Genomic DNA, 16,934 nt, shown 5'->3' with positions numbered 1-16,934 from the left:
TTAAATCAGCTGAACGGACACGTCACAGCAACATCACGTGACCACTCTGAGGAAGAGCGCTAGTGAGCAGTCGAAACAGGTATGGTCAGGTATGAAAACAAAAAAAGAACCTAATAACATAAAATATCGGAAGACCAAATGAATCTCATTGGACTAAAATAAAGTTGTTCATGCCATTTATTTGCATTAGTCTAATCCAGGCAGGTCCAAACTATTTGTGTGGAGTGGAGCACTTCCTGTATTAGTGTTTCCTATTTGAGAGAAGAACACAGCCTAAATATGCAGGTTTGTGCATTAAACATGTGAATGAATAAAACACACTCCAGGTCTGTTTGTGATGAGGAAACAGTATAACATATGGGCCCTTTAACACCCCAAGAAGTAAAACACCTCCTCTTTCACTCTAATTATGTTACCTGTTTCAGTGAAATGAGTATTCTAACCTGCCACATGCACTTTAAGCAAATACGTCAAGCTAATTTATCTCCATGGAAACGCTCTGTGATGGCCTAATTTCTACTGGGAAGGGAAACAAGCAAATCCGGTTGATTTTATTTTATTTTTTTCGCACTATAAAGACACATAGTTGATGTTTTTTGCAGTGCGGTGCCAACAGTCTCTGGTGAAACCGGATGAAAACATGTCACTGGAGCCTTTTCAAAGCAGCAGCGTTTCAAACAGGATTAAATACAAACGTGAGGCCGCTGAAGACTGAATCATACCAGATATTTTATAAACCACCCTTGGAAATTTGGGTTGAATGCAGGGATGTTAGCTTTAAAGGTGCATTGTGTAACTTTTTGGTTGTTGGTTCATCACCTGCTTGTTTCTAAGTATATACCATTGCTCTGCCTAGAATGTTCCACAGTTCTAGTTTAAATTTATTCAATTACAAGTGTTTTTATAGTTTTATAGCTCAAAAATGCTAAGAAAACTTTTTTTTCTTCTGTATATACTGTATATTATATTTAGTACATTTGATGATACCACATCACAGTACTTCAGTTACATCCAAAGTAACAAACAGAGAAGTGGAGGGACATGTTACAGTTTGTTCCTGTAATATTCAGCACTGCATGTATCAACCGCAAAGAGAAAAGTATTTTCTAAAAACATACAGTTTTATTGCTTAGCGCAAGTGTCCCCACAATTGCAGAGTTCTAAACAGGAGGTGTGTCGTGCCTGAATATCAGGTGGAGTGGAGCAGACTGAGGGCGTGGTGTGGCGCATTTAGTGAATTGTCAGAATCGTAAAAATAAATATCAAACAAGTCAGCTGAAAAAACAACTTGTAACATGCTCAAGGCTTCTTTTATTTGGAAATATAGGATGATAAATGCTTAAGATTCATAACATGTTCGTGTGCTGTGCGGGAGTCGTCGGGATTCACAGCCCCTCACCTGCTCCCTGTATCGGCTCAGCTCTGCTCTATACTTTGGTTTGATCTGGATCTGTACAAAAGTTGCTCATTCACATGAGGCCGTTTACAGCGATGTCCTAAAGTGTGTTTTCAGTTTTCGATGTTGATTTATTCACATTCTCGTGGCCGAACTCTGCGCGCGCATTCACTGACAGCTCAGGGCTGTGACAGTGGAGCGGACGCACGTATCATATCTGTGCACAAAGCGGTAACATCAGAAACATTAATATGACAATAAACTTATTCCATAATCCACAAGACATCCACCAGTGTGGGACCAAATGCAGTGGACCCGAGAGACAAGAATGTGAACAGACTGTGGTAGCAGCGGTGGACACTCGTGCCTCAGGTGAGTCCGTGGGAGTGTACTGCAGGACAGGCGGGAGCGAGAAAGCAACGGGTCTGCTGTGGAATGGGGAGCGCATGAGACAGACACTGGTCTTAAACAAACGCAGAGAAATCCATAAAAGTTTGATGTGTGCGCGGTGCACAGGCTTACAGAGGTGTGCGCTTGTTAGAGGGAGCACGTGTGCGAGGAGTGTTCGTAACACAATCGCAGTCAGTTCTGTCATGGCCCACATAAAATTCTGTATTCCTTGCGCCTCTGTTGTTGTGTACTTGCATCATGGGGCTCTGGAGCTGTTTTATTGTCACACATTTAACTTTTCCTCACACTCCTCTATGCTGCTGTAATGAGGCAAAGATACAGATAGATACAGACTTTACCCACACTGGCAGTGCTTTTAAATGCCACAGCGGTCACAGATTGGTTCAGATGCCGTCACCATATATGTACTTGTACCATCCCACTCCAGCCTCCAGCAGCGAAGTACAGCCCCACCTGAACACGCCCACTCCTTAAGGCTTGTGTTTACTCCTAAGACTGGGGGCAAGATCGGGTCCCAAGTCTTCTCAAGTCATAGGGCTTAAGTCCAAGTCAAATCCCAAGTCATTGAGCTTCAAGTCCAAGTTAATTCCCAAGTGTTAGTCCATTTTATCAAGTCAAGTCTCAAGTCCTAAAAATAGTGACTCAAGTCTGACTCGAGTCCAAGTCACGACTTGTAAGTCCCCAACTCTGTTCATACGCAGACACTGGGGGCGAGGTGGGTTACGAGTGTTGCCCAAGGACACAACAGCACCATTCATTTGTGGGAGCTGGAATCACACTGCATCGATTTACTGGCTCAACCAATGATGTTTATGTGGAGAGCAGGAGTAGACCGTAAAAATCAAGTACAAGTCAATAAAGAATTACATCATCGGGGCTTGATTTTCGTCCTCGTAAGGTAAACAGATCAACCTGATATGATTGTGTGAGTACAGATTTTTCTCCCCGTACAGTCACAAATAGCCTACCTGCAAACACACTCCTCCTCAATGGGAACAGACCTGAGAAGAAGGAGAGAGAAGGGAGGGGAAGGAGGGATGAGGATGAGGAGGAGGAGGAGTGGAGGGGGGTATGGCTCATTACCCCGAGAGGCCCTCAGCGCAGACAGCTCCAGCACCTCCATCACTGCTGCAGGGCCACTGCTCACAGCTAACGTCAACACTCCAGCACTACTACAGCACTTGGACTGAATATCAATGCGTGTGATGGTTATGACAGCGACGAGGAGTAGCACTGGTTTAAAGCTGAACCGTGGAACTTTTTTAGCGCAGGTGTCTGCTAAAACGCTGCCTGTCTCCAAGGAGGTGTAAGTGATGTGACTGTAACGTGACACAGTTGGGCATTAAACTTGAATACTGTATTTTTCATACTATAAGTTGCACTTTTTTTTCATGGTTTGGGTGGTGCTGCGACTTATACTCCGGTGTGACTTATATATTAAAATTTTCACACCGACAGCCGAGAAAGGGCGCTCTAGTCTTGTGTGCCAGTATCTAGTACTACTAGTACTCCTGTACCACTGACACTTCACTCTACTGCGCATTTCTCCTGTAGAAAACGCCACGGTCTTGCTGCAAATAGTGAAATATTCAGCCGAAAATGGTAATCGAGCAGAAGAAAGAAAGTTTGGAGTGAGCGAGAAACTTGTGAAGGACTGACGGAAGGTGGGGATAGAGAACACAGCTTCACGGTAACAGGGAGGGTGCAGCATGCAACTTTACTGGAAGTCACTGGATGAATCGACAAACCCTGAACTTCAGTGACACCAAAACCATCATGTTGGGTTTCAGAAAGGCTTAAATAATTTTAACTGGAACTGATGCTGAGTCTGACAAAAGCTACGCAGAAGAGGAAGCGGCGCTGAGTACATCATGGATCTATGGTTTATCTCCGGTCGCACAGAAGTGACACAGAGGATGAAGAATTCAATGGATTTAGTGATTTGGAGTGAGATTGTGAGTTTTTAAACTTATGTTTTTTTATGCTATAATTATCTGAATAACTCTTGATATGTTACATTAACATATTAACGCCTATTCAGCCTGTTGTTCTCTGTTCTATTGTTATTACTATAACTTGCCTTTCAAGATGAAATGCCGGTTCCTGGTCTCTGATTTTATAAAATACATTTCTTATACAGGGAAGCATGTGATGTACCAGGCCAAGTTACAGCTCAGATCTGTGGATAGGTGACCCTTTGTGAAGATGTAAGTCGTCTTATTGCTCCAAGTTGGAAGACAGCACCAACATCTATCTATTAATTCAAGGAACATCTGTCTGTGCATCTGTTTGTTTGTCTGTTCCACGCATAACTCTCAAACCATTTGTCTGACCAATCTCAAATTTGTGGGTGTCATCCTAATGGGACGGGTGTGTGCAGTGTCAGTTTTCATGTTGTTAGGGCAAAAAATGAAGAAAAAGATCTGGTCAGTTTAAATCAGGAATGCAGTAGAGCGCATCCAAAACTGTCGAGGTATGAACAAAAATACAGGTCTGACTAAAAAACTAAAAAAATTGAGGTTTTTAGTCTTGTTATAGTAGAATGAAATTGGAAGATGTCACACATGAAGTTGGTGGATTAAAACTGGAGCAGAAATATACTGATTCTTTGCAGTGACATCACTCTGGGGGTGTTCTATATGCTTCTCTAATGGTGTAATGTTTAGCAGTTTTCATGGTACACAGAATGCACACATTGGCAAACAAGCAAAAACATTTTAAGATCTGTCAGAAAATTCAAAAGAAAAAAATATATATACTAAATATTTTCAGGAGCCTGTGATCAAAAACAAGCATCCATGTTTCTGTTTAGGAGTTTGGTTTTCAACAAAAATGTGAGAGTCTTAACAGAATGTATCCCTTACTGAAAAATGTAAAAGTGGACAAGGTACAAACCCTGGTCTTCGTCAGGGCATCTTGCTGGTCAAAATGTGTTGGCGTTCCTCCATGTTATGAAGGACTTTTAATATATTCAGTCGGAGTGCCTCGGGTTTGTACCTTGCCCACTTTTTACATTTTTCAGTAAGGGCAACATTCTGTTAATATTGCAAGTTTAACCCTCATAGAGCACCTGTACTGCTACTTTTTAAACTTTTTTATGACCTAGTGAAGAGCTCTACCTCTTTTCTTCATCAAAAAAAGGTGAGAGTGTCTTGAGAGAGACTTATTTAACAGCACAAATCAGCTAACCTGTTGTAGTTCTGACTAAAGGCTGCCACACACTACAGGATTTTTCAGTCTTAAACAATTTTTAAATGTCCGACAAAAAGCGAACGTCAGAGAAGAGGAGAATCTTATGATATTTTAAAGCTCCAATCACAAAGACTGCAGCGGGACCACAGACTATAAAGTTGTGAGCACTCACTTTGAGACTCTAATCCAATCCAATCCACTTTATTTCCGTAGTACACGTTTCCAAAGTGCTGCACAGACAAATGAATACAATAAAAGACAATAAATCATAAATAAACAATAAATAAAAAGTGCTAAAATGCATGAAGCTAACAATGATAAAACAATGAATAAAATAAACTAAATAAATAAATAAACAAAAGACACAGAGGGCCACACAACTCACGCAGTGTTTAAAGCCAGAGAGTAAAAGCAGATCTTAAGACGAGACTTAAAACACTCCAATGTGGGGGAGCAGAGTGTTCCAGAGCTTAAGTGTTAAAGTGACCAGAGCACTGCACTTCTGCTTTGGACTACGTTTATGTGATGACGGCCTGAACAGAAGACGCAAAAGTGGCGCCGCGTCTTCACTTTTTATTCTGCGTTTAGACGAGCGTTTTCGGGAGGAAATCTGTGTGCATACGGTGACGCGAAAGTGTGTGGAATTCGATTGGGGATGCATGCCAGGCGGCTATGGCTACATGTTTGTTTCAGTGTACTGTGTGTATGTGATGTAAACTTGTACGCGACGTGAGCAGATCTGACCGGAGTTTTGCGTCTTGGGCAGTGTAGACGGAAACACTAGGGCGGGGCGTATTTAACTTTTCCACTCTGGAGGGTGGTTTCAGATTTTTGCGTTTTAAGTCCCAAAAACGCCGTCACCGTCTAAACGAAAGGCACTTCCGATAAAATATTTTGTTGTTTTTATCCTCAAGCGTTCTCATGTAAACAAGCCCTAAAATACAAGTCAAAACTGTGTTATTATTTTTTGTGAACTGTGGTGCATTATTCCAGATACATGATGTTTAAAGCATAGAAGATTGCCGATAAAGTTGACAGGAAGTAGAGTCACTATCGCTAATCGGCAGCTTCACCTCGATTCGTGCACTGTGTGGATGTAAACAGACACATTTGAGGAACTACTCCCACCTTTTTACTTTTAAAGAACGCTTCAAACTGGATTAATAGTGATGATTTGTGGACTGGGTGTCAAATTGTATGGATAATAAGGATGACAAGTTGCAGTGTAAATTTACAACTTTACGAGAGTTGAGTAATAATTATGTTTGCTATTTCCTCAGTTTGTATCTTGAGTCTGTGCCCGTCTGCCCCTGATGCTCTGTTTTATTGGCTGTTACCGTATTGTTGCTGATGTTTAGTGGTTATGATCTGGCAAAGCAGCTCCGAGTCACACTGACAACACATACATGAGGAGCGCAGCGACGTGAAAATCGCACATGAAGACACAAAGACGGGTCACACCTCCCTGAACTCGGGGAGAAACAAATCGCAGCCAAAATTGGGCAAATTCTCCTGTAGTTTGTGGCGGCCTTAAGAAAAATCCCACGAACTAAATAAGTAAATACAGTAAAATATACAAATGATTAAAGTATGCCTATCATATATCATTTGTGCTGGATATTTTATTTGACATTAATAAAAACATTTCAAGCAGCCTAAATTTGTGGGTGTGGTCTAATCTCGCACACATTTTAGACAATTCCTCTCTTCTACTCTGTGTTTGATAGAGTTTAAGAATGTGAACGTCCTCATCTTGCGGGCAAAGCAGGACAAAGTATCGCAGATGCAGGCGGGGGCGGTGCTAAAAATTACAATTCTTCACGGGAGCGGGACTGCACAACGCGGGTACGGGTGGGAGCAGGACTGAAAATTCTGTCCCGCGCAGACCTCTAGCCTTAAATCAGTTTTTTGGGTCAGATTGTATAAAAATAAAGCTCAGATTAAAGGTTGTATGGAGGATTTTTTTTGTTTCAAGTTGTCAATGATAGCATTATAGAGGTGCAGTAGCCTTGTAATTATGATGACCAAAAAAAAGAGAATAAAAATTCATCAACTCTGGACGTGGTGGGGCTAAACATTTGCCAATAGATAACGACACTGCCTCGTTATCTGTTAGCTGACAGGCTGTCAATCAAACTCCCTACGTTTCTAGCGTAACTGACTTGCCTGCGCGCCGCCGGTACGTGGTTTACGTACGCCTGTCACGCAGTCCACAGACGCAAGACGCACAGACGCTGTTTACTCCACCAACGCAACAGTTCTTAGCGGCTTTTTTTGACCTATATCTTCCTCGCAGTTAGCACAAAGTTTGTTGCAATGGCAGACAAGAATCCAGGAGCAGTTAGCCGCAAAAGAAAGTCCGTTTTTGAGGTCGCTGAAAGAAGAAGACAAGGGGAAAAGCAGCGAAGCCAAACTAAGGTGATTCTTGTAGATTCATTCCAGCGATGGCGCAACTGAAGCAGACGCAGGGTCTAAAGACTGACGCATTGGTCGCCAAATTACTCCTGGACAGGTCACTTCTGCTTATTATGAAAACGTACTTTATTTCCAAGAGCTAGTCAAACGTTTTTTCAGGACACGAAAGCGATATCCTATGTCTGAAAACGTAATTTTCAAGGCAAAGAAAGAGTCCGCTTGCTGCTGCGTGTTGTAGCTAGTTCATTCGCACTGAATCTCCGCGCAACCTTCTCTGCTCCCCTTTCCTGCTCCTGTCCCCGCTGCCCGTTCCGCTCTTCCCCCTGCTCCTCACTTCTCCGGGCACGGAATCTCCGCTCCCCTCTCCCCTCTCCTCTCTCCTCTCCTGCTCCGCTCTTCTCCCTGCTCCTCACTTCTCGTCCGCGAACGAAATGTCCGCGCACCCGCTCCCCCCGCTCCTCACTTCTCCGTCTTGCCTAACCAACACTGTAGTTAGTTGTTTACAAGTCATGTGCAGCTCACCGGCTGTAAACAAACCTGTTTCTGGCGTAAGGAGGAGGCGGGAGAAGGCGTTTCTACGTAGGAGCTGTAGGGGAGGGGGGGTGGTTTCACGCATGCGCAACATTTGAAAAAGGACAAACAGTCGCTGGATTTCTCGTTCCTTGGAAAATCCTCTATACAACCTTTAAATCTAAACTGAGAACTGAAGTGCTTCCAGTTAGCATCACACCCATGGGAAATGTTGACGACACCAGCTGCAACGCTTCAATTGAGTAAATGAAAAGAAATAAAAGAATGAGAAATCAAATAATACCAGCACTCTATGGAGTAAAAATACCGTAATATGAAACTATTTAGCCCCCTAGAGCTGATTGAAATCTGGAGAGTGAAAAACACATGATGGATGAGATGACAGAACACTGCAGCCTTTTCAATCTCGCCATGTTTTTGAGTGGTCCTCCGCCCGGCCAGTGTCCCTATTACACGAAGCACCCATGGGACCCGCCGTAAGAACCGTTTCTCGGACCGTGCCAAGCAATTTCCTGTTTCTGGTCAAATGGAAATAGGGTGTGTTGCAATTTTTATTTCAGACTTTTTTGGTTTACAGTGGAGTCAACAGAAAGTGGATTTGTCCATCTGGATTTGGGGGAAGTCGTAATAGGCTTAAGATAAATCCGAATCATGTTTTTTCAGTGCGCTGAGTTCACAGAGTTATGCAACCAAGTTTTAAGAGAGAAAAGACACCACTGTAGGTCTGAAGATTTATTAGTGTGAAGCTTAAAGGTGTATTGTGTAACTTTTCTGGTGGAGGGTCCGTGGAGATGTTATTGCTTTGTCTGGAAGGTATTAAAACCTTTTTATCTTCATGGAGACCAAACCAGACCAAGTTACAGGTCAGATCTGTGGAAAGGCGATACAGCACACAGTCAGAATGTCTGTTTTTCTTTTTTTAGTTTTTTTTGAGCTATAAAACCACCTGCAATTGAATAAATGTAAGGTAGAGCCATTTAATACCAACATATCATCTGAGAAAAGCATTTGACAGACCCTCCACCAGAAAAGTTGCACAATGTACCTTTAAATTGGGACTAAATACCTAAACTTTGTACCTGGATATGCAGTATGATGCTTTGGGGTGAGAACTGATTGACTATCCAAACCCTGCTTCACTTCTCTGTCTGAAAATGCTGTTCTAAAGCTGTGATAATAGCCTAATGTTACTTGTGTGTGTATCTGAATACTAGTGAGTCATGAGAGCTGGGGACTATAGATCTAAATAGAAGCTTAATTTTTCAGAGTTTGAAAATCAGGTGGTGAAGAGGGAGCTGAGCCAAAAGGCAAAGCTCTCGGTTTTACTGCTCAATCTATGTTCCTATCCTCACCTATGGTCGTGAGCTTTGGGTAATGACCAAAAGGATAAGAGTGCGGACACAAGTGGACAAAAAGATTCCTCCGCAGAGTGGGTGAGGAGCTCGGCCACACGGGAGGAGCTCGGAGTAGAGCTGCTGCTCTTCCACGTCGAGAGGAGCAGCTGAGGGGAGGGCATCTCTTCCGTATGGATCCTGAGCACCTCCCTAGTGACGTGTCCTGGGCATGTCCCACTGAGAGGAGGCCCCATGGAAGATCCAGGGCATGCAGGAGGAACTATGTCTCTTGGCTGACCTAGGAACGCCTTGGGGTCCCCCTGGAGGACCTGGAGGAAGTGTCCGGGTTGAAGGAAGTGTGGGAATCTCTGCTTAGACTGCTGCCCCTGCGACCCAGCCCCAGATAAGTGGAAGAAAACGGATGGTTAGATGGAAAATCAGGTACCCCAGCTTGTAAGTGCTCTGTATAACTTTTTGGTTGGGGTCCATCACCTTCTTGTTTCTATGGATACGTCATTATGCTGCTTAGAATGTGCCGCAATATGACATTAAACAGATGTACCTCATACTTATTGAGGTTTTATAGCTCAAAAATGGACTACGCAGAAAAACTGGCATTTTGATTGTGAGTGGGGTCGCCTCTCCACAGATCTGACCTGTAACTTGGCCTGGTTTGGTCTCCATGAAGATAGATAGGTGTACCATACTGTGAAACATTCCAGATGAAGCAACAACATCTCCAGGAAGAAAAGCATTTGACGGACCCTCCACTAGAAAAGTTACACAATGCACTTTTAAACTACAATGTGTTTTATTGTCATGTATGACTTTGTCTCACAGGCTATCATTTTGTCTCCATGAAGATGCTTGGAATGTCCCAGAATATGGCATTAAACTTGGATTTATTCTATTAAGATTATTTTTAGTGAGTTCATTTGAAAAACATCCATTCTAACTGTCTTCATACTCCAGTAACTTGGAGTCATTGCTCTGATTTACCTCAGTTTTTTTCTGCTCTCTTCTTACTTCTTTCTCCAATTTTATTTTATTAAACAGTGACACAGGATTCGGCGGTGTCGCATAGTCATTTTGGTACAAATGAAAAAAAATCCTCTTCTCGCTAGTGTGATGTGCAGCTATCCATCAGAGAGGCCGTCGAGCACCGCAGTTTTCTAACATGGAAGTCTGCAGGGTTATTCCTTTTATTAAGACATTTTAGATGAATATTGTGATTGAAAATGTCCACATTATAATGTAACGATCCACGGGGGTCATAGATTATAACTAAATAGCAGGTTTGTCGGGGGTCTGTCACCTGCTTGTTTCTATGGAGATGTCATTGATGTGCTTGAAATAGTCCACAGTATGACATTAAACAGCTTTACCTTACATTTATTCAATTACAGGTGGTTTTATAGCTCAAAAATACCTAGAAAAACAGACATTCTGACTGTGAGCGGAGATGCCTCTCCACAGATCTGACGTGTAACTCCGTCTGGTTTGGTCTATATGAAGATAGAAAGGTTTAATATTAGATTTTGAAATTTAAATACTGTTGAATTTCTCACTTAAAATTTTTTAACTCTGAACAAATGTGTTTGAATTATTTTTTATTCTGATTTCTAGTTGCTGAAATTTTATGTATACTTTTTCAACATGTTTCAAATTAAAAAAAAAAATGTAAAAAATCCACCTTTAAAATATTCAGCACATATATTTTCAAGCCCTCAAATTCAACAGTCAAAATTCAGAGTGTAAAATTCGGTCCAAGATGCCAAGGCAGAAGCAATCGATCCTGTGTGAGTGAGGAGGACAGAGGCTGTTTCCTATTGGCCGTTCTCATCTGTGGGCGGGGTTTACACTGAACAAATAAAAGAGATGAGGTTTGGATGAGGATAATTCTGACCAATCAGATCGCTTCACTGCACCATTTCCTGTTTGTTACTAAATTAGATCGGATCACTTTGGATCGATTGCTTAGGCCAGGGGTATCAAACTCAAATTCACAGAGGGCCGAAATTAAAAACTGGGACGAAGCTGTGGACCAAACTAAATATTTATTGAAAAATTTTAACAACATCTGCATGTTTTCTCTTCTTTCGAGATATGTAATGTTAAACCTTTTCTTATTAAAATAAATGTTGAAAAAGAGTTTTGCTTAAACATTGAATCCAGAAAAAGCATAATATAAAGCTTGAGTCTGACATGTCTGCCTTAGCATTTGGCATCTTGAATCTTTTCTGCAATTTTTTTTCACTGCAAATTTTACACTCTAAATTTTTTGACTGTTGAATTTGAGGGCTTGAAAATATTTTTGCTGAATATTGTATTATTATTATTATTATTATTATTATTATTATTATTATTATTATTATATTATTATTTTTTTTGTGAATTTTAAACACTTTGAAATTTTACTTTTAAAATTTCGGCAGCCATTCAGAATAAAAATTATTCAAAGTTAAAATATTCAAAGCGAGAAATTCAATGAGATTTAAAATTGAAAATCTAATGGAACAAATTATTTTCCAAGTTTCCAAGTTTTCCAAGTTTAATGCCATACTGTGAAACATTCCAGACAAAGCAATAACATCTCCATGGAGAAAAGCATTTGACGGACTCTCCATCAGAAAAGTTACACAGTGCAGCTTTAAATGTCATATGGTGGAGCATTCTGGAGCATTCTAGGCTAAGCAATGACAGTAAGTTGAGTAAAGTGTTGGTAGAAGAAACAAAAAACACATTTTGATAGATTATATTATGTTATTTTTAGTGCAGTTGTTTGTGTTGTGTTCTGGTTCAGTATATTTGAGTCCGTATAGCTCCATGTGGGTTAGTGGGGTAAAGCACTATGGCCCTGTGCAGTGCCCTCCGCAGATGTGCCCTCACGGTCTCAGGTGGGCAGACAAAGGGTTGCCAGATCCAAACAGCAGAATCCCAGGAAACCGGCCCCCTGTGTGAGTCCAGTCTATTCCGATCCATCTGCCTTGTTTATTTCCCATTAAACTCCAGCTGCACGATATAAACAGCTGAGCGAGAGCGAGGACGTGGCTGGATCTGATACACTGGAACTCAAATTACTTTTTTTTTTACTTTTTTTTTTTTTTTTTTTTCTTTTACAGAAAAGCAGCAAAGATAATCGAGGATATCATAATGGAAAATATGAAATTCTATTCAATCTTTTAGTATTTGTAAAGAAGTTGTGCTTACTTTTGGACCATAATTTAAGTGTGGAGACTGTATTAGCCAACAAATAAATGCTGATAATGAACTTCCTGGATAAAGCAGTGTTTGAGTCTTAAAGGTGCATTATGAAACATGTCGACTGGGGGTCCATTACCTCCTTCTATGGATATGTCATTCCTCTGCCTGGAATGTTCCACATTATGACACAGAGTCCTGCACTGGGTACGGGCAAATAGTATGCGGGCGGGTATTGATTATGCACTGGTGGGTCAGGACTAAATCAGGACTAAATCAGGACTAAACCAGGACTACACTAGGACTAATCTTAGACTTAAGAGAGAAAGAGAACCCCGAGTCCATGGAGCAGGGTGTATACAAAGTGTGCTTCTTTCGTCTGCGGTCATCCTATGGTCTACACAGACACACCTCTGGGCTCGTCTCGACAATGAGTCCTGGTTCAGTTCTGGTTTAGTCCTGTTTAAGTCCTAGTTTAGTCCTGGGTTAGTGCTGGTTCAGTTCGTGGCATGTGCAGTGCAAAAGTCCGGCATCTCGATCTATGTTTCTTCTGCTCAGTAAATAAAGCCTGTGAAGTGATGACAGTCGAGTCGCGTCTGTGAATTCATGTTCGTACTGAAGAAGCATAACGATTACATTTCATTTCGTGAATGTAATTCTTAAAGTCGGAACTTTTCAGTCCATATTCTGATGGATGCTTTAGTTAGAATGCTTTTAATTTGAGTGTGAGTTATCACGGGCACAGGCGGGTAACAGGTGAAATGTCAACGGGTCCAGGCGGGTGCGGGTTTAACTTTGATAAAATCACGGGTTTATGGGTGGGTGTGGTGCTGTACTACATGGGTGTGGACGGGTGCGGGTCTCCAAAAACGGACCCATGCAGGACTCTGATATGACATTTAATTCTAGGTGTTTCTATCGCTCAAAAATATCTAGAAAGACAGACATTCTGACTGTGAGCAGAGTTTCCTCTCCACAAATCTGTGGTTTAATATTATATTGTGAAACGTCCCAGACAAAGCAATAACATCTCCATGGGGAAAATCATTTGACAGAGCCTACACCAAAAAAGTTACACAATGCACCTTTAAGTATTGTTAAATCTACCTCCTATTTCCACCCACAGCTCTGTATGTTCTTGTGATTCTTTGAAAAATTTAGAGTCTGGGTCATGCCCCAAAAACACAATAAATGAAAATCCAATCCTTAGTGCAGAGAAAAGGCACTATGAAGAGAGGCCAGCAGCACAGAATCAGATTTGAACACAAACTTTGGTTTGTTTCCAACATTTATTACATTGTTTGATTTTCTAATAAACTTTCTTTGTTAAATCAACAATTTTGTGAGATGACATGCTGTTGGTATTTTGGGCCAACTATAATATATTACATAAAATACAATGAATTAAACTGAAATAGGAGTCAGTGGACTTGTTTCTATTGCGATAAGTTGTTGTTTATGCAACAATAAGTCCATCCATCACTTTTCCTCTGCTTTATCTGAGGCCAAGTCGTCATTCATTGAAATAATGTTGACATTAATTCTTTCTTGTTTTATTTCTTTTTTATTTTATTTTTATCTTTATGCAAATATATTTATTTTATTTTTCTTTATACACATTTAAGTGTTTCTTGTAAGGATGAGCATGATTAGTTGACTAATTGATAATTTAGTTGATCACATTAATTTTTAATCGACAAACCAAATGTAGGTAGCGTAAGGAGACGAGGCTGCATCTGACAGAGCAAACACTGGACTTGCGGCCTCATAGTCCCACATTTGGGCTCTGGCACCATCTTGAAGATCACTGTACCTCACAGTGAGTGTGTTTACAGTGTCCCAGGTATGATCGGTACATCTTCTACGTACACCTCAGTTTAACACTGACTCACAAAAGCTATACTTACACCATGATCATCCCTTGGCATACCATTGGCATACCATTATCTAAACTCTGGCATATTGCTAGACACTAACCGGTGTCTACTGGCCTTCATAGTCTCACCGCTTGCTTTATAAACCTCCTCCTTTGGAAACACAGTAAAAGGGGCTTGAAGACTCAAAGATCAAAATATGTTCTCTTTTGAAATCATACTATGTTCACATTCCAGTCCCCCCGGGCCCGTATTATTGATGGTAAATAAACTTCTCCTGCTTAAGACATTAAGTTGGTCTCCAGCCTTTCACTTCCACTGTTTCTTGGACAAGCCGAAAACTTCAAGAGCAATCGGGTTTTTTGAGTATCCCGGTTTCATCATGGTGCATGTAGACGCAGTATCCCGGTTACTGCAACAGAAAGTTGAGTGCGCATGCGTCCAAAAGACAAACACTTTTCAGTTTTTTCATCGCAACAGCAGGCAAAAATAAATAAACTGACCAACATAAATAAAGTGAGTGAAATGATGTTAAATAAAGAGCTTTACTAAACCTCTGAAAACATGAAACATCATCATTCCTCTGTCACAGAAAGAACACTCATACTCCACTGAGTCGTGTCCTTTAGTCTGACAGAAGCTGAACCGCATCAGCGCACAAGGAGAGAGCTGTTTTTTCAGCGCTTATAGTTTATGCAAATGAGTCATGTGGTTTTAAGTTTGGCCTCTGTAAAATGTAAACAAATGTGGAAAAGCTGCATTAAACACATAATCTCAAACGGGCTGATGTGGCTCTATAGTGGTTATGGTTTATATGTGGTAAAGTTGAGTTTATTTGTGCAGTAATAGTAATAATAATGATGATAATTGAATTTAAAATGAAAACGTTAATGATTAATCAAAAATCAATCATCAATTCTCCCAATGATCGATTAAGAAATTTAATGAAATGCCAATCCCTAGTTCCTTGATTGTACACAGTGATCTAAAATACTACTAAAATTCCCTAAAAAATACTGTTTATTAGCAGTAGTTTGTGTAGTATTATGACTACACTATTATAAACTGTGAACACAACTTTGGCAGCTTGATCCACGCTTCAATGTTATTTCTATGTCGTTTCGCAAGACACTTTAATCAGCTTGCCAGCAACTGTACACGATTCATTTAAATAACTCTGACTTTTCACACGTCTTTATGCTAATACGCTGCTAAATGAGTGCACTCCCTGATTGCGCACAAAGCCTGTTATTCCCCCATTAGCATCATTAGCATTAGCACGATGTTTAGCTCATCCTGAAGCAGACAACCTCGCACAGAATAAACCGGCGAACGCAGACAGCCTCCATCAATCACACACAACAAAATGTCACGTCACTCCTCCGAGAAATTATGCGGAAGCCGAGATTCATTATGAAAACACCGCGCTACCCAAACTCCAATTAAAGCCAGTCAAACAAAGTAGGAGTTAGCGTGGCGGATTGACGGGTAAAATGATATAATATTGATCATCGTGGGCGTGTGGTGATGTGCGGTTGACGGGAGCCGCGTAAGACAGTGACGGATAGAAAAAAAGGTTTATGAAGTTGAAGAAAGACAGCTGATACTTTGAAAATGTAATCATAATTTTGATAGGAAATGACTGCTTAGACTGGGTTTTGTTTTTGTTTATAGCTGCCTGTTTGCTGCCACGTTCCAAATAGGAAGTGAGCATGGAAGCAAATTTGCTCCATCGAGTCTGGTTGAAAATAAACTTTCTGTTGAAAAAATGGTGGAACTGCTCTCTATAACTTCTGCTCTGACCTTAAAATGTTTCTTTTAACCTGCTCTACTTGATCCTGGAGTTTTTATTTCTGTATTTTGTCCATTAATCAACATATGAACATTAATAACAGACAAATAAGGTACTTAAAAAAAAATTGGAAGATATATCCAAGATGGTGCCGTATTGTTTTTCATGACCTGTGTTGACCAGGCTGGCGCCACCGAGTGCCTCCGCTCAATTTAATTTCTCCCCCAGCGACAGCGTCTAATTCACTAGATCAGGGGTCTCAAACTCAAATTACCTGGGGGCCACATTAGATAAAGTCTGAGTGAGGCTGGGCCGCATTGAGTATTCGATAAATAGCGGTTGCACGAAAAAAAAAGAGAGAGAGAGAGAGAGAAAGAACAACATGCAACACACTCTTTTAATCTTTAATAACAGTTCAGAACATGAAAATGTATTTAGAACGTAAGTTTAAACTAATACATCTTTTCTTCTTTTGCCTACTCCTTGCTGGTTGAAACCTGGCTATGCCCGCGGTAGGGGAGTGGGATTGTGTGTACATCTACTGCGGGCTGCACTGACATTATTCTTTGGAATTAAGTGGAGGGCCGCAAAAAATCCTTCCGAGGGCCGCAGTTGGCCCCCGGGCCGCGAGTCTGAGACCCCTGCACTAGATGCCCCTGAAGTGCAAGTTCGGGCACCAGCCAATCAGCGAAGAGTCATAAATTCTGTGTTGGCAACGATTCCCGAGATCGAGGATTTAAAGCCAGAACAAAGAGAATGTTTGGTGAATTTTATCAAGGGGAAAGACG

The sequence above is a fragment of the Boleophthalmus pectinirostris genome, unplaced genomic scaffold (assembly GCF_026225935.1).
Source record: "Boleophthalmus pectinirostris isolate CB_2022bp ecotype Guang Dong unplaced genomic scaffold, ASM2622593v1 HiC_scaffold_3, whole genome shotgun sequence".
Classification (NCBI taxonomy): domain Eukaryota; kingdom Metazoa; phylum Chordata; class Actinopteri; order Gobiiformes; family Gobiidae; genus Boleophthalmus; species Boleophthalmus pectinirostris.
Note: the sequence above shows the minus strand (reverse complement) of the source record.